This window comes from Apium graveolens, chromosome 5 (genome assembly GCF_009905375.1).
Source record: "Apium graveolens cultivar Ventura chromosome 5, ASM990537v1, whole genome shotgun sequence".
In the NCBI taxonomy this organism is placed as follows: Eukaryota; Viridiplantae; Streptophyta; class Magnoliopsida; order Apiales; family Apiaceae; genus Apium; species Apium graveolens.
In genome coordinates, this window is record NC_133651.1 from 22,713,837 (window position 1) to 22,733,398 (window position 19,562).

At 36.4% G+C, this 19,562-nt stretch overlaps 1 non-coding gene across 1 annotated transcript; it reads right to left on the bottom strand.

The window, feature by feature from the left end:
* Positions 1–333: 333 nt before the first annotated feature.
* On the bottom strand, positions 334–440 carry LOC141663355 (small nucleolar RNA R71). Its single transcript, XR_012551432.1, has one exon. It is a non-coding gene; the product is annotated as a small nucleolar RNA R71 (small nucleolar RNA).
* Between the last annotated feature and the right edge of the window lie 19,122 nt (positions 441–19,562).

The following is a 19,562-nucleotide window of genomic DNA, read 5'->3' on the forward strand; positions in this document are numbered from 1 at the left end:
CAATGATATTCAGTCTAGCATTGTCCGACCAGCCATCACGGCTAACACTTTTGAAATCAAAGCTAACACGATTCAGATGATATAGAATTCAGTTCAGTTTGGGGGTTCTCCAACGGAAGATTCCAACATGCATATTAGAGATTTCATCGAGATCTGCGACACTTTTAAATTCAACAATGTTACTGAAGATGCTATTAAGCTAGGCTTTTCCCATTTTCTCTCAGGGATAAAGCTAAGAGCTGGTTACATTCTCTACCACCAGGATCTATCACCAAATGGGAAGAACTTGCTCAAAAGTTCCTTACAAAGTTATTTCCTATGGCGAAGACAGCTGCAATCAGGAATGCTCTTACTCAATTTGCGCAGCAGTCTGGAGAGTCTTTGTGTGAGGCTTGAGAGCGATATAAGGAGATGCTTAGGAAGTGTCCTCACCATGGGATGCCTGACTGGATGATCATTAACTGTTTCCATAATGGTTTGGGTGCAACTTCTAGACCCATGCTTGATACAACATCAGGTGGAGCCTTGTGGGCTAAAAGCTACGATGAAGCTTATGAATTGATTAAACTGATGGCTGCTAATGAATACCAGAATCCTTCTCAGAGACTAACTCAAGGCAAGATAGCAGGAATTCTGAAGGTAGATGCAGCTACTGCTATAGCTGCTCAGCTTAAGGCTTTGACGATGAAGGTGGATTCTTTAGCTATTTATGGAGTTAATCAGATCACTAGTGTCTGTGAGCTTTATGCTGGTGCCCATGAGACAGAATAGTGTACTATTTCTAGTAAATCAGCTCAGTTTGTGAGCAACTTTCAGAGGTCGCAGCAGCCAGTTCCAGCCACCTATCATCCCAACAACCGCAATCATCCTAACTTCAGCTGGAGCAATACTCAGAATGTGGTGCAGCAGCCTTATTAGCAGTATGCAGCAAAGCAATACAACCCTCCTGGTTTTCAGCAACCGCAATATGCACCAAGACAACAACTCCAGCTGCAACAATCTAATGAAAAATCTGAATTAGAGGAGTTGAGACTCATGTGTAAGAGCCAAGCGGTGTCTATCAAGACCTTGAAAAACCAAATTGGGCAGATTGCCAATGCCTTGCTAAATCGTCAACCTGCTTTACTACCTAGTGACACAGAAGTTCCAGGCAAGAAGGAAGCTAAAGAGCATGTTAAGGCAATCACATTGACGTCTAGGAAGGTTGCAAATCCTGAAAAATCTCAAGTTTCAGAAGATGAAGTTGTGGCTGAGGAAGAAGTGCAGAAGGAAGCAGAAGTGGAACCAAGGAAGACTACTGTGGAACACACTCCTCCTGAGGGTAATAAAGGGGAGAAACAGATCTATCCTCCACCTCCTTTTCCTAAGAGGCTGCAGAAGAAAAAGCTGGATAAGCAGTTTGAGAAGTTTCCGGAGATGTTCAAGAAACTTCATATCAATAAACCTTTCGCTGAAGCAATTGAACAAATGCCTAGTTATGCGAAGTTTATAAAAGGTATTCTCTCTCAGAAAGTGAAGCTTGATGACTTACGGAGGAGTGCAGTGCTGTGCTGCAACAGAAGTTGTAGCACCCTCCAAACCCGGGTCAGAAGTTTGGGGTCCACACACACCCTATTTATAACCTGCTTATAACAATAATAAAGATAATAATAATATGCAGTGACCCTACTTACCAACTATCACGGACCGCAACAGGTTAAAGTATGCACACAAGCCAAACACACACTTATATTACAAACCGTTCAAATCCCAACTATCTAAACTCATAACTAAGTATTAAACATTATTACAAACTTTTACAAACTTATATTATTTCAAAAGAAGCCTACTAGCTCAGCTCGATCAACCTGAACCCCTAGCTCTCGCGCTGGACTGGGGATCCTCAGTACCGACCGGTTCCTTTTTAACTGGAAAAGAACATAAACAACATCGCACAAATGAGCTAACTAGCTCAACAAGTCACAATGACAAAACTGAGAATAATGATCATCAGGTGAAAATGGTTACGATATCAAGTGAACAATGAATTATGATTTAGAATTGGATATTATACTTTCATTTTAAAAACCAAGGTTAGGCTGCTGATCAGTCACGCACTAACCCCGAGCAAAGCACACATCACTGCTCTAACTACTGGATCCAAGGCACACATTGGCCTAACTTGACCATTATATGGTCTGACCACGAATCTGGTCCACAATTTTATAAAAATAATCCAATTCTAACATAATAACAGAATAAGTAGTAATAAATAATAAACAGGATCATTAACAACATTGGACGTTCAATAATGAAAATGGTTTCAATTTGCATAAAGATCAATATGGCATTTCCAAAGCTTGACTGTTAGGTAATGAAAGAATTGGATAACAAAGGAATCAGTGTTTCGGGGTTTCAAGGATTTGGCTTTTCAAAGCATAAGATACAATGGTTTGAGTGTGTAAGCAATCTGGTTCAGTGTTTGATATTTAGTTTGTATGTATTTGTGGAGTAGTATCGTATATATGAGGTTCGTATTTGGGTATACAACAATCAATGGTCTAGAAATAATCAGGTTTACGGCTCAAGATCAATAATTTGAATCAGGGTTTAGGGTTTAGTGCTTCAAAGCACTTGCAATATAAAATAGAACTATCAATCACTACAATATCTCGAGAAAGTTCAGAACACTTGCCTGGTACCAGCTTACTATACGACACTCGCTTTCAATCACCACTGTCTTACTCCTCGACTACCTGTTTCCCTTTCCTACGCCTTGTCTCTTCTTCTCACATATTATAAGCATCTATCAATAATTGACTCATATAATTCTGTTCGAAACATACTTCTATCTACCCTTCGTTTCACCCAAATCCGATTAATGGATTGAAAGTTACGCAATAAACAAGTAAACATCGAATATATAGACCGACAATTAACCAACAAGTCACATATAACACAAAACACGTAACATAATCAATGATATAACGTTTATAAGGAAGTCTCGGGTCATAAACAGGCTTTCCAATGTTTAAAATGATTTTTAAAACATTTGTCGGAATTAAAACGGATCGTTGGATCAATTTTGTAGTAAACAAGGTTTAGTTGGCCAATTCTGGCTTCAAAACAATTTTATAATAATTATTGAGCCTTGAAGAAAATTTAAAATTAGATTTTAAAGCTCGAAAGTATTTTTTAGAATTTTTAAATAATTAAATCTAATTAAATAATTAATTAAAATCAATTAATAATTAATTGATTCAATTAATCAATTAATTTTCAAAATAATTGACTAATTAATCAATTAAAAATTAACTAAAATTAATTAACTAATTAATTCAGATTTATTTTTGAATTAAAAATAATTTTTGGAATTAAAATAATAATTTTTAGAATTTTCAGAAATTAAAATCGAATTTTTTATAATAAAAATAAATAGGAAATATGATTTTTGAATATTTTTAAAATAGGAATCCTAAATTTGCAAACTCTGGAAACTTCAGGGACCAAACTTCATCGTCCCCAAAAGTCCAGGGACTAAACTGAAATTTTTTACACCCCCGTCGCCGGAAAATACAGGGGTGGCCGGAGAACTCAATTCTGACGCCCTCACCTCACCATCTGCTCCAGATTTATACTACACAACACCAGGAATCTATTCGTGCAATAAAAACACATCAATCATCCATGTCCTGGCCGGAAATTGGCCAAGAACATCGCCGGTTTCCGGCGAAACATCGAAAACTTAAAAAGACAACTCCCTTCGATTCACTAATCCTCTGTTAATGAGCTATATACCAATCGATTGCAAATTTCATAAGGAACACAACCCACTATAAATCAACAGCTAATAACCCCTAAATCAAAAAGGCCCAAATTTCAATTGAAAACATTCATACGGGTTATAAACCCTAATTTTAAAATTCAAGAATTAAACCCACTTTTGAGCATGTTATTGAACTCCAAATCAGACGTATGACATATGAAAATCATCAGGAAAATAAGCTCTACAACATGCAATCATCAAATCATTCAAACAATCATCCGAACAAAAATTCATATTTTTAATAAAAATAATTCGAAAATAAATAAATTTTCAGAAAATAAACCTTGATTTCTGCAGTGATATGGAACACAGAATCTGATAGTACTCCTTGAGACCTTCGATTTGGTTACTCCAACTTTTCCAACTGATTTCAATAACACCTTGAAATTGTAGTTTGATTCTCAGAAGGTTTTATGAATTTAGGGTTTTTCTCTAGAAAATTATATATTAGCTGACTGCAAATGATTTTGATACGAAATAAAATACGGAAAAAGGCTATTTATAATTACGGAAAATTAGTATCCCTTTGGATCATTACGGATATAAAACGGTACGTTTATTTAAAAAAACTGATCCAAACGGTATCGGTTTTCGGGATAATTATCCAAATCAGTACAATTTGTATTGCGGTTTTGGTCTCAGCGCCTGGTTACACGTATTACGAGGTGATAATTGCGATTTAATCTTGTTTCTCGAAAATACGAGTTCTATTAATTTATCGAAACGAATATTGTATCGAAAATGTTGCGCTGAGACCCGCGCAGGACAAACCGTACACCCGATCGAAAAAGTCGAAACATGGAAAATGCTCGGAATATTACAATTAGGTTAGGAAGGAGTTCTTGGAAGAGTTTCGGGTTCTAAAACGTAACAACGGATGACGTCGGTTGGTTCCCGTTTTTATAAAATAGATTTTAAATACCCGGAAAAAGATTTGATAAAATTTATATGATTCATATAAATTCATAAATCAATATAAAAATAATTAGGAAGATATGACAATTATCTATATTTTATTTTGGACATATAATAATTAAAATACTCAATTAATAATATTTTTAAACATCCAAACACATTTAACACCTAACAAATAATTCACAGAATAGATATTGAACACATATAATAATTATTTATTAGCAAAAATAATTACACGATATATCCCGGATATTACATCCTTCCCCCCTTAAAAGGATTATGTCCTCAGAATCTCCTAAGAAAACAAACGAGGGTACTTTTCTCTCATATCACTTTCTAACTCCCAGGTTGACTCTTCAACCTTTGGGTTTCTCCATAATACTCTTACTAGCTTTACCACTTTATTTCTTAATACCTTCTCTCTTTCCTCTAGAATCTCTATCGGACTCTCTACATATGATAAATCTGCCTGAAGCTCTATTAACTCATATTCTATTACATGCCTGGAGTCTAGATTATACTTTTTAAGCATTGATACGTGAAAAATATTGTGAATGTGCTCCATGTGTGGGGGTAATGCCAACTCGTAAGCTACTTTGTCAACGCGCTTTAGAATCTCAAAAGGTCCGACATATCTTGGGCTCAACTTTCCTTTCTTTCCAAACCTCGTTAGTCCCTTCCACGGTGATACTTTCAGGAATACCAAGCTTCCTTCTTCGAATTCCATGTCTTTCCTTGACTGGTCTGCATATTTCCTTTGACGGTCTTGTGCGGCTATTAATCTCTTCTGGATAATTTTAACCACTTCCGTTGTCTGCTGTACTAGTTCAGGTCCAAGTATTTTGCGTTCTCCTACTTCGTCCCAATACACTGGAAATCTGCATTTGCGTCCATAAAGGGCTTCGTAGGGTGGCATCCCAATACTGGCGTGATAACTGTTGTTGTAAGCAAATTCTACCAAAGGTAAATGCTCGTCCCAACTTCTTTTAAAATCAATAGCACAAACACGCAACATATCTTCAATCGTCTGGATCGTTCTTTCACTTTGGCCATCCATCTGTGGGTGGATACAATAGACACAGGAACTCCATGACGAACTACGATTTCCTTCAGGTACATATGGACTAACTTATCGAGCGAAAATCTTTCATTTATAGGTAGAAAATGAGCTGACGTGGTAAGTTTATCCACTATAACCCAAATGGCATCATGATTAGCCCTTGTCCTTGGTAATCCAACTATGAAATCCATGGCAATATGTTCCCACTTCCACTCTGGAATCTCCAATGGATGTAGCAATCCACTTGGTCTTTGATGTTCGGCTTTAACTCTCTGACATGTATAACATCTGCTAACCCATTCCGCAATTTACCTCTTCATATCTGGCCACCAATAATTTTCCTTTAAATCTCTGTACATTTTGGTACTCCCTGGATGGATTGAATACCTTGAATTATGTGCTTCCCGTAAAATTTCATTCTCCAGCTCCGTCACCGGTGGAATCCAAATTCTAGAAGAAAACCTAAGAATACCTTGATCATCCTTTTGCGTGCACAATTCTTCACCTACCAAACGATTTATATCTTGATCCATTACATCTTCCTGACACTTCTTTATTTTCTCTAACAACCCCGACTGGAAAGTCATACTGTACACTTTTGCTTCATCAGGCTTGCAAACTCTAATTTCCAATTCCAGTTTCTGAAATTCCTTATATATCTCTTCAGGTACTGATAACACATTTAACTTTTCCTTCCGACTCAACGCGTCTGCTACAATGTTTGCTTTACCGGGATGATAATTAATAGTGCAGTCGTAATCCTTGATCAATTCTAACCATCTCCTTTGCCTCATATTAAGTTCCTTCTGTGTGAATATATATTTCAAGCTTTTGTGATCCGTGTTAATCTCACACTTTTCTCCATACAGATAATGTCTCCATATCTTCAAAGCAAAAACTATAGCTGCTAGCTCCAAATCATGAGTAGGATATTTCTGTTCGTGTGATTTCAATTGCCTTGACGCATACGCAATCACCTTATCGTGCTGCATTAGAACACATACGAGTCCTTTATGAGAAGCATCGCTATAAATTACAAAATTCCCTTGATCGTCTGGAAGTGACAAAACAGGTGCCGTAAGTAATCTTCGCTTTAATTCCTGAAAACTTTTTTCACATTTATTGTTCCATATAAACTTTTCATTCTTCCGTGTAAGCTTTGTCAATGGTGTTGCAATCCTTGAGAAATTTTGAACGAATCGGCGATAATATCCCACTAATCCCAAGAAACTTCTTACCTCGGTGGGTGTTCTCGGTCTTTCCCAATTTGTAATTGCCTCAATCTTTGATGGGTCCACTTTGATCCCTTCATTACTGACTATGTGTCCTAAGAACTGAACTTCCTGTAGCCAAAACTCACACCTCGAGAATTTAGCATATAACTTCTTTTTCTTTAGAATCTCCAAAGCTATTCTCAAATGTTCCGCATGATCCTCTTCCGTCTTTGAATAAATCAAAATATCGTCTATAAACACAATAACGAACTTGTCCAAGTATTCCTTGAAAATTCTGTTTATCAGGTCCATAAACGCTGCCGGGGCATTGGTCAATCCAAAAGATATCACTAAAAATTCGTAATGTCCATACCTTGTTCTGAAAGCTGTCTTTGGTATATCTTCTGGTTTGATCTTTAGTTGATGATATCCCGATCTTGGAGAAGTATTTGGCTCCCTTCAATTGATCAAACATATCATCAATTTTGGGTAACGGATACTTGTTCTTGATGGTAAGCTTATTGAGCTCCCTATAGTCGATACACAGTCTCATGCTTCCATCTTTCTTCTTGACAAATAGTACCGGTGCACCCCATGGGGATACACTGGGTCTGATTACTCCTTTCTCTAACAACTCTTGCAATTGCTTCGCTAGCTCTTTCATCTCAACGGGCGCCATTCTATACGGGGCCTTGGATACCGGTTCTGTTCCAGGTGCTAAGTCGATTGCAAACTCAATTTCTCTATCTGGAGGAAGTCCTAGTAACTCGTCGGGAAATACATCTGGAAATTCATTTACTACTGGAATATCTTCAATTTTTGCTGGCTCCTGACTTTTATCAATCACATATGCCATGAAATGCTCGCATCCTTTCCGTAGTAACTTCTTGGCTTGAATCATCGTTAAGAACTTCTTTACTTGCTTCTGGCCCTTGAACGTTACTATTCTTTCGTCTGGTGTCTTCACCATTACCTTCTTATTTCGATAATCTATCTGAGCATCGTGCTTAGATAACCAATCCATTCCTAAGATAACGTCAAATTCTCCTAACTTAAATAGTATCAAATCTACACAAAACTTACTACTAGAATTCTCAATCTCACAATTCCCACAAACTTGATTAACAGATACACGTTCTTGATTTGCTAATTCCACAATCATTATTTCATTTAAATACTCAACTGGACAATTTAACTTGCTAATAAAATCTTGTGAAATAAACGATCGAGTTGCTCCCGAATCTATTAACACTTTGGCACATAAAGAATTCACATTAAGCGTACCTTCCACGACATCAGTATCCTGGATAGCATCCTTCACAGACATGTCAAAAACTCTAGCCCTTGGAGTCTCATTCACTGCTGGAGTAGATCCCATAATCCTCAATGCATTACTGACTGGGGCTGGTGTCTTGCAATCCATGGCCATATGTCCTGGCTTTCCACATTTAAAGCATGTAAATCCAATGGCTGGAACCTTAACGGCTGGATTCCGGATAGGCTGGTCCTTATTTGCTGGCTCTCTTACGGGCTGATTCCGGCACTCCCTTGAATGGTGCCCTTTCTGGTTGCACTTAAAACAAACCACATTTAACTTATTACAAACTCCTCCAAGTTTCTTTCCATATACCTGACAATCTGGAAAAGTTAATCTCAACTGATTCGGCTGATTCACATTAACTGGACGGTTGCCCTGACCTCCGTCGCTTGCATTTTTTCTCTTGAAATTAAAATTCCTCCCTGGCTGAAACTTGCCCTTCTTAAAATTTGGAAACTTTCCTAGTTGTGACTGACCTTCATTCCCTTCAAATTTCCTTTTCTTGCTTTCTTTCTCCTTCTGTGACATCTCACTCTATGTCTCTGCGATCATAGCCTTCTGTACAACTCCTGCATAGGTATCCAATTCAAAAATGGCTACCTTCCCTCTGATCCATGGCTTCAAACCTTGCTGGAATCTCTTAGCCTTCTTCCTGTTAGTATCCACATACGACGGCACATACCTTGACAATTCCTCAAACTTACTCTCATAATCCGCCACCGACATATTCCCTTGCTTTAATTCTAAAAACTTCAGCTCCATCTGATCCTGGAAAAACTGAGAAAAATACTTTCCTAAAAACAATTCCTTAAACCTCTCCTAAATAATAACATCTGTACCTTCCAATGTCTTCACCCTCTCCCACCAATAGGTGGCTTCATTCTTCAAATAGTAACTTACAAACTCAACCTTCTGTTCTTCCTTTACTTTCACTAAGGCAAATGCCTTCTCTATCTCCTTTAACCAAACATTTGCTTTAATCGGCTCTAAGGAACCCTTGAATTCTAGTGGGCTTATTGCCTGAAAAGTTTTGAAAGTTACCTGGGGATTGGTCTATCTTTGTTGTTGTTGTGCCAGGTGAACTGTTTGTTGGGCCAAGATTTGGAGAATCTAGGTTATTGCTGGGTCTTTAGGTCCTGGGTTTGCATTCTGGTTTGTATCATCTTGGTTATTATTGTTGTTGTTGTTGTTGTTGTTGGTTTCTTCATTCTGGGTGTTGGTGCGGGTATTTCTTCTGGGAGGCATTTCCTGTAAAGAATCAAACAACTTATTTAGCTTTTAAATCAAATTCTTTGCATAAAAGAAAAGTTTTATAAAACAGAAATATCTCTTTTTAAAAATAGTTATAACAATTGAACTAAGTAAATTACATGCTTCTTTACAGAATATAAATAGTTATGGAAAACAGGGTACATGGTATCACAGGGGTATAACTGATGCAATAAATAAGGTAAAGTAAAACATGTGCAGTAACGTAAATGACAGTGCTAGAAAGGAAAAGGTACTGATATATATAGATCAAAAGTTTTGGGTAGTACAAGCGTAAAGACGCTTCTGATGTAAAAGCAAAAGGGTACAACAACCTACTCACTAGTCAATATAGCTAGTCTATAAATACAACCCAAAAGTCTACTGATATACACTACACACTACTGTACATACTACACAACCATAATAACACTGCTCAACATTTCTATCTCTGGATCTCTGACTCATGGCAAGTCTGGACCTCCAATCTCCTGAAGCTCCTCTAGGACCCACTTAGTCCACTCCACTAGGAAATCAGGGGTGATGTCCTCATGTGTAGCCTCAGCAATCCTCACAGCAGCTGCTCTACAAAACACCTGGAGCCTCTCTCCAAGTCGCCTCTCACCACTCCCAACCTCTCTGGTACGCATGATATGTAGTAACTCCTGAATCTGACCCTGTAGGAATCGCTGCTCTATAAGGCAAGCCTCAAACTGATGATATAGGACAGGACAAGAAGAGAACTGGAAAGGTACTCCTGTAACTGAATGACCAGTAAAGCCTGAATCAGCAGGTGGGGGTCCTCTAATAGGTGGCCTCATGCCTGGGGGTGGAATGGCCTGCAGTGGTACGGGCTACAACACAGGTGGAGGTAGAATAACCAACACTGGTGGAACAACGGGACGTGGATCTGAAGATGGTACTTCAACTGAAGGCTCCGAGTGATTAGCTGATACGGGGATAAAAGAGTCGTCCATCGCTGCTATCTAAAATCATATCACAATATAAGAATCTCGAACCACGACGCAAATCATACTAATACCTGTTATACCGTAGCACTCAACCTCTCGACATTCTATCTTTCTATTCCTTACTTCTAATCCTAACTGTAACACCCCCAAATTCGGGGTCGGGGATCCGGGTCGTCACGGTCTTTCTTTCCACAATATCACTTCACTTAATTAATAAAAATAACCTTATGCTGTGACCCCACACTAACACACACCACAACCCGTTATAGTCTCAGAGATGAAATAGAAATATGTACAAGTCTTTGAATCCACAATTTAAAAGTTATTACAACCCAAAACGATTACTTGATAAATTTACAGTTAATTGCCATTATCTGCCAGAAGTTATAATTATACATAATTGATTCTCAAAAGTAGATGGTCTGATCTACAATAGATCTACCTCTGCAGCTATAGCAGCTACAACATCATCGGGAAGATGCGGGACGCTTCCCACGCGCTTGCGCTGGGTCTGCTGGACTCTGGCCATCTTTCCTAACTGTTGTTGTGTGATGAAGAAATAAAGCAAGAGTGAGCCTGACAGCTCGCAAGATAATATATAGTGATAACAATAATATAAGTATCTAAATGGATACTTACTAAAATCTTTTACCAAGTGTAAGATAATTACTTACTAGATATAAGTAAAACAAGGGATGAAGTTACCAAATACTTCACTATACTTATATCATTTATAAAGCTACTTGAACTACCACTGTTCAAAGTATAAAGAGTTTTCAACAGTTCATCACATAGATGAGACTACAAGACAAGATTTGAATAGATTAAATCTTTGAAATTTTATTAAAGGAAATGAAGTCATGATATACTTCATTAAGTTCTGATATATATATATATATATATATATCCACATATACATCTTCTTTATACAATTTCCTGAAAACCTCTGTCATGTAAAGTATGAACAGAATTGCAATATCCAATAAATTTGGAAAGGAAAAGAATTTGGCATAAACCAGATATCTTGCTGATCAGGCAAAGATACCCATAAGTAACCTTTTCTACTAGTAGATGGACGAATTCCCCACTGGTCATCACCCTGGTCTCAATAGGACCTTATGCTGGACTGCCACTCAGCCACTTATGCATTTGATGGACTCCCACTGAGCCACTTACACTATTATGGACACCCACTGAGCTCATATTGCTTATGCCGACTCAATAGATGGACTTACTTCCCGAACGTTGGGTAAGTAATCAAGTCATTTACCAAAACTGCAACCGTGTTGCGAATATAAAATACACCACAGAGCCGGATCCCTCAGGTTTTGAGCGAGTATTTAAATCCCCTTAAAAAGGGAGATCTTAAATATAAAAATGAGTTTTGGGATCCGCTCTAACTTTTAAAAATCATTTTGAAGACTCGAAAACACTTTATAGAGTGTTTGGAGTAAAGCTGATTTAATGAAGTAAATCAGTCCCCAGAATATTTAGAAAATGACTGAATATTATTATTTAAATAATATTTCCATAAAGAATAATCTTTATAAAAATAATCGAAGTAGAAGTATTAAAACTTATACTTGAAATGGATATTAAATAACCAAAGATATACTTATATGAAAGTACTATCTTTATTTGAATAATCGAAAATAAGTTTGATTATTTACACCTTATTCTTTAATAAAATAAAGAATATATCTCAGCAAATAATCGGAGTCATAGATCCTCAAATGAATATTCAAAAATATTCATTAAATAATATAAACTGAGTCATAAGCCCTCGAATGAATATTCAAATAATATTCAGATAATAAAATAAAAGGAGTCATAAGTCCTCGAATGAATATTCAAAATAATATTCATTTAATATAAAGGAGTCATACGCCTTCGAATAATATTCGAAATAATATTCAATAATAAAATAAAGTTAAAGTTATCGAATAAACCTTATTCGATTAATAGTTTTGAAAACTATGACCATATAAATATATAAGTATATATATATATATATATATCCATATATATAAAATCTACTCGAGATCCTCGACTCCCGGTTTTAGAAAATATTTCCACCTTTTGGGTCCCTATACTAAGGGTATATGCAAGTTACCGCTATCCTCTAGTATAGGTATTATCAACTGAATCAACAGATATATATGGAAAGAATACGAAACAGGCATGCATATATATATACCATAGCAGCATGCTTCAATATATTACAACATTTGCTAATTAACCAACATGCATCTATCGCAAGATAATGCAAATACATATATACATCACAACAACAGTTATAACGGGTAGAAAACTTGCCTGAGCGACTGGGGGTTACGAATGGCTCGGGACGAGTTTGGTAACCTATAAACAACAAGTAAGTTGGAATTAAACCAAAGTCACTTGTACATCTATACTTTAACTAACTTAGACTCTAACGCTTGTTTTGCGCTTACTGATTTTCTTAAGTCACTCGAGTACCCTCGACTCCACCATTTTTAGTAATTTAACCTTTACGAGTTTTAAGGCGATTCCTTCGCGAGTGTCTTACCAACTGCCTAACACACTTACCATAAATGTTTCATACATTAATTAACCCTTTTTGGTCTTTAACCTATGTTTCAAAGTAAGGCGAGGGAAAACGTTTCGTTCACGAAATGCCGTTACTTGAAACGGTCGTTTCTCCTAAACCGTGCATCGGAATCGAACGAACTACATATCAAAACGAAGCTCGTAACATGAGCTATCTAAACATGGCAGTGGTCATAATCTAGCAGGGGGTTCTCGGGTCCTAATGCTTATGCACAAAAACAGTCCAAAGAAAATCGGACGTTACGACGGCTATATTTACGCGATTTCCAATATTTTAAACCATTCAAAACCCTCCCAATTCAACCTCAAATCCAACATACAACCAACATCCATCCTTATCACATCATAACAACCCCAACCAATTCAATTTTAACATTCATACTTATGCCTAAGCTTAACTTTAACAATACATAAGTTCTTTTAATCAAAACCACAACATTTAAAAAACCAAGGTTAGGCTGCTGATCTGTCACGCACTAACCCCGAGCAAAGCACACAACACTGCTCTAACTACTGGATCCAAGACATACATTGGCCTAACTTGACCATTATATGGTCTAACCACGAATTTGGTCCACAGTTTTATAAAAACAATCCAATTCTAATATAATAACAGAATAAGTAGTAATAAATAATAAACAGGATCATTAACAACATTGGACTTTCAATAATGAAAATGGTTTCAATCTGCATAAAGATCAATATGGCATTTCCAAAGCTTGACTGTTAGGTAATGAAAGAATTGGATAACAAAGGAATCAGTATTTCAGGGTTTCAAGGATTTGGCCTTTCAAAGCATAAGATACAATGGTTTGAGTGTGTAAGCAATCTGGTTCAGTGTTTGATATTTAGTTTGTATGTATTTGTGGAGTAGTATTGTATATCTGAGGTTCGTATTTGGGTATACAACAATCAATGGTCTAGAAATAATCAGGTTTACGGCTCAAGATCAATAACTGGAATCAGGGTTTAGGGTTTAGTGTTTCAAAGCACTTGCAATATAAAACAGAACTATGAATCACTACAATATCTCGAGAAAGTTCAGAACACTTTCCTGGTACCAGCTTACTATACGGCACTCGCTTTCAATCACCACTGTCTTACTCCTCGACTACCTGTTTCCCTTTCCTACGCCTTGCCTCTTCTTCTCACATATTATAAGCATCTATCAATATTTGACTCATATAATTCTGTTCGAAACATACTTCTATCTACCCTTCGTTTCACCCAAATCCGATTAACGGATTGAAAGCTACGCAATAAACAAGTAAACATCGAATATATAAACCGACAGTTAACCAACAAGTCACATATAACACATAACACGTCACATAATCAATGATATAATGTTTATAAGGAAGTCTCGGGTCATAAACAGGCTTTCAGATATTTAAAATGATTTTTAAAATATTTTTCGGAATTAAAATGGATCGTTGGATCAATTTTGGAGTAGTAAACAGGGTTTGGTTCGCCAATTCTGGCTTCAAAACAATTTTATAATAATTATTGAGCCTTGAAGACAATTTAAAATAATATTTTAAAGCTCGAAACTATTTTTCGGAATTTTTAAATCATTTTAAATAATTAAATCTGATTAAATAATTAATTAAATCAATTAATAATTAATTAAATCAATTAATCAATTAATTTTCAAATTAATCGACTAATTAATCAATTAAAAATTAACTAAAATTAATTAACTAATTAATTCAGATTTATTTTTGAATTAAAAATAATTTTTGGAATTAAAATAATAAATTTTAGAATTTTCTGAAATTAAAATCGAATTTTTTATAATTAAAATAAATAGGATATATGATTTTTGAATATTTTTAAAACAGGAATCCTAAATTTGCAAACTCTGGAAACTTCAGGGACCAAAGTTCATCGTCCCCAAAAGTCCAGGGACTAAACTGAAATTTTTTTACACCCCCGTCGCCGGAAAATACAGGGGGTGGCCGGAGAACTCGATTCCGGCACCCTCACCTCACCATCTGCTCCAGATTTATACTACACAACACCAGCAATCTATTCGTGCAATGAAAACACATCAATCATCCCTGTCCTGGCCGGAAATTGGCCAAGAACATCGCCGGTTTCCGGCGAAACATCGAAAACTTAAAAAGACAACTCCCTTCGATTCACTAATCCTCTATTAACGAGCTATATACCAATCGATTGCAAATTTTATAAGGAACACAACCCACTCTAAATCAACATCTAATAACCCCTAAATCAAAAAGCCCCAAATTTCAATTGAAAACATTCATACGGGTTATAAACCCTAATTTTAAAATTCGAGAATTAAACTCACTTTTGAGCATGTTATTGAACTCCAAATCAGACGTATGACATATGAAAATCATCAGGAAAATAAGCTCTACAATATGCAATCATCAAATCATTCAAACAATCATCTGAACAAAAATTCATTTTTAATAAAAATAATTCGAAAATAAATAAATTTTCAGAAAATAAACCTTGATTTTTGCAGTGATATGGAACACGGAATCTGATAGTACTCCTTGAGACCTTCAATTTGGTTACTCCAACTTTTCCAACTGATTTCAATAACACCTTGAAATTGTAGTTTGATTCTTAAAAGGTTTTATGAATTTAGGGTTTTTCTCTGGAAAATTATATATTAGCTGACTGCAAATGATTTTGATACGAAATAAAATACGGAAAAAGACTATTTATAATTACGTAAAATTAATATCCCTGTTGGATCATTCCGGATATAAAACGGTACGTTTATTTATAAAAACTGATCCAAACGGTATCGGTTTTCGGGATAATTATCCAAATCAGTACAATTTGTATTGCGGTCTTTGTCTCAGCGCCTGGTTACACGTATTACGAGGTGATAATTGTGATAGTTTAATAAGTTTCTCGAAAATACGAGTTCTATTGATTTATCGAAACGAATATTGTATCGAAAATATTGCGCTGAGACCCGCGCAGGACAAACCGTACGCCGGATCGAAAAAGTCGAAACATGGAAAATGTTCGGAATATTACAATTAGGTTAGGAAGGAGTTCTCGGAAGAGTTTTGGGTTCAAAAAACGTAACAACGGATGACGTCGGTTGGTTCCCGTTTTTATAAAATAGATTTTAAATACTCGGAAAAAGATTTGATAAAATTCATATGATTTCTATTAATTCATAAATCAACATAAAAATAATTAGGAAGATATGACAATTATCTATATTTTATTTTGGACATATAAAAATTAAAATACTCAATTAATAATATTTTTAAACATCCAAACACATTTAACACCTAACAAATAATTCACATAATGGATACTGAACACATATAATAATTATTTATTAGCAAAAATAATTACACGATATATCCCGGATATTACCGATGTTGCCTCTGAAGCTTAAAGATCCTAGAAGCTTCACTATTCCTTGCACTATCGGAAACTTGTCATTTGACAAGTGTTTGTGTGATTTGGGAGCTAGCATCAATCTGATGCCTTTGTCTGTTTTCAAGAAGTTGGATTTACCCAATCCAAAGCCTACTTATGTCCTTACAATTGGCCGATCGCTCAATTACATATCCACGAGGCATTCTGGAGGATGTTTTGGTCAAGGTGGACAAACTCATCTTTCCTGCCGATTTTGTAATTCTTTTTTCGAGGAGGATAAGAAGATTCCCATAATTTTGGGCAGGCCATTTTTGGCTACCGGCTGAACCTTGGTAGATGTGTAGAAGGGTGAGCTTACTATGCGAGTGCCGGATCAGGATGTAACTTTCAATGTATTCAATGCCATGAAATTCCCGACTGAAAATGAGGAGTGCTTAAAAGTGGAGTTGGTCGATTCTGTGGTTACTTCAGAAATTGATCAAATACTAAGGTCTGATGGCTTAGCGAAGATGACGAAGGTGATGAGCAGTTGTAATATATGAATGCTTCTCCTTGGAAGAGAAGACTAGATATGCCTTTTGAATCTCTTGGAATGTCAGAACTGAAAAATGCTGAGGGGCGACTCAAGCCTTCTATTAAGGAAGCTCCTATACTAGAGCTTAAACCGTTTCATGAACACTAAGGTATGCATTTTTAGGTGATGCATCTACGTTGCTTGTTATTATTGCATCTGACATTTCAGGTAGTGATGAGTAAAACCTTTTGAGAATTACGAGGGAGTTCAAATCAGCAATTGGATGGACTATAACAGATATCAAGAGAATCAACCCTTCTTATTGCATGCACAAAATTCTGCTAGAGGAAGGAAGCAAGCCGATTGTTGAGCAACAGAGAAGGCTTAATCCGATCATGAAAGAGGTTGTAAAGAAGGAAATTCTCAAGTGGCTAGATGCAGGGATAATCTACCCTATTTCTAACAGTTCCTGGGTGAGTCCAGTTCAGTGTGTGCCGAATAAATGAGGTATCATAGTTGTTTCTAATGAGAAGAATGAGTTCATTCATACTTGAACAGTCACGTGGTGGAGAGTTTGCATGGATTACAGGAAGCTGAACAAAGCCACAAGAAAGGATCACTTCCCTCTTCCTTTTATTGATCAGATGCTTGACAGGTTGGATGGGCATGAGTACTATTTTCTTCTGGATGGCTATTCGGGTTATAATCAGATTTGTATCGCTCCAGAAGATCAGGAAAAGACTACCTTCACTTGTCTTTTTGGTACTTTTGCCTTCAGAAGAATTTCTTTTGGGTTGTGTGGAGCACCTGCCACATTTCAGAGATGCATGATGGCTATATTCTCTGCTATGATTGGTCAGAATGTGGAGGTGTTTATGGACGATTTCTCTGTGTTCAGTGATTCTTTTGACGAGTGCTTGAAAAATCTTGGCGCAGTTCTTAAAAGGCGTGTTGAAACCAATCTGGTTCTCAACTGGGAATAATGTCATTTTATGGTGCGACAGGGCATTATTCTTGGGCACAAGGTCTCTAGTAAAGGTATTGAGGTGGACAAGGCCAAGGTGGGGGTCATTGAAAAGCTTCCTCCACCAATTTCTGTTAAGGAAGTCCGCAGCTTCCTTGATCATGCGGGTTTCTATAGGCTGTTCATCAAGGATTTCTCTAAAATTTCTAAACCTTTGTGCAATATTCTAGAGAAAGATGTCCCATTTAAGTTTGATGACAAGTATCTTGCTGCTTTTGAAATCTTAAAGAAGAATTTAATCACGGCACCTGTCATAACTGCACCTGATTGAAATGAGCCTTTTGAGATGATGTGTGATGCAAGTGATTATGCAGTTGGAGCAGTTCTTGGGCAGAGAAAGAACAACATATTTCATGTGGTCTACTATGCTAGTAAGACCCTCAATGGTGCTCAATTGAACTATACCACTACTGAGAAGGAACTCTTATCCATTGTCTACGGCTTTGAGAAGTTTCAATCTTATTTGCTTGGGACAAAGGTGACAGTTTTCACTGATCACGCTGTGTTAGGAATATATGTGCATTAGTTTGATGATATGTTAACAAAACACTTAAGTAGAAGTTTAGTGTTTGTAGCCTCAACGGATAAGACCACTTTGGCTATCCGTTGATGGTGCAGCTTTACTTAGAAATAAGTCTAGTGTTGTAGCACATTTCAGCCTCTGTATTTAAGATATAATTCTTAGAAGTTGAGAGAAAATATAAGTCATGTTGACTACTAGAAGATATGCAAATAGGAAGGCCAATTGTAAATATTTCATGCCTTGTAATTTTGTATAAATGAAGTGGTATCAACGGATATCTTAAAGACCTTCAACGGATGAGAAACAAAGCTTCAACGGATGTCTCTAAAGCTTCAACGGATAGAGCTTCAACTGCTAACACATCAACGGATAAAGCCATCAACGGATGAAGGCTTCAACGGATGTTCTGTTAAATAGCAGTTGATAAGTGGTAGTTGTAACAGCAGACAGAGGCACATGGGTTGACAGAGATAACTGAAATGTGGAAGCCTAATTTCAGGAACATCAGAAAAAGCAGCCGTTCTACTCTAGTACAAAGAGGCAATAGTCAACAAAGTACTTGAGTGATATGGAGAAGAAACAAGTGGAGAACTTATTTTATTATTGTATTTTTATCTTTGTCTTCACTTGTACACTTGGTGATATAAAAACCAAGTAGCAGCTAGTAATTAGAGAAGAATTTTTCCAGTGCTGTTTAGAAAAATCTTGAGAGAAAAATTATCTAGTTTATACTAGGACGCAGCTGTGATCAACATCAAGAATCACATATTTTCTGAAATACCATCTCTGGTGGAACAACAATCCACCAGAAAATTTTTTAAGGTCTGTTGTGTTCTTTACATTAGTGCTTGAATATATATCTGTCTGTATTAGCTTAAAGCAATTCACACACTTGTTTATCTTGAACACAAAGCCTTTAAAACTGCTCAAAACTTGAAAAAGTTTTGAGATTTACATTCAACCCCCCTTCTGTAAATCTCATTGTTAGTCCACTAGGAATAAC